This window comes from Camelus ferus, chromosome 25 (assembly GCF_009834535.1).
Source record: "Camelus ferus isolate YT-003-E chromosome 25, BCGSAC_Cfer_1.0, whole genome shotgun sequence".
Classification (NCBI taxonomy): domain Eukaryota; kingdom Metazoa; phylum Chordata; class Mammalia; order Artiodactyla; family Camelidae; genus Camelus; species Camelus ferus.
The window spans coordinates 28,541,942-28,542,182 of record NC_045720.1 but is presented as its reverse complement, the minus strand read 5'-3'; positions in this window follow the sequence as shown (position 1 = coordinate 28,542,182).

The window sequence follows — 241 nt, the reverse complement described above, 5'->3', positions numbered from 1 at the left end:
GGCGGCACCGGAGACGCCAGTATTTATAGTAAGGGGGCGGGGTCTGGGGACGTCACAACCGGCCGGGCTGCCGCGCGAGCGGGAGGGATCGGGGCTGCGGCTCCGAAAGAGAGGGGGCGGAAGAGAAGGGTAGACGGCGCGGAGGGAGCTAAAGGGGGCGGGGCGGGGCGACCCCGCGGTGCAGGTGCCCGCCACCCCGCGGCTTCCCGCCCTCCATAGCTCCCCAGCGACGCGGTCGGGG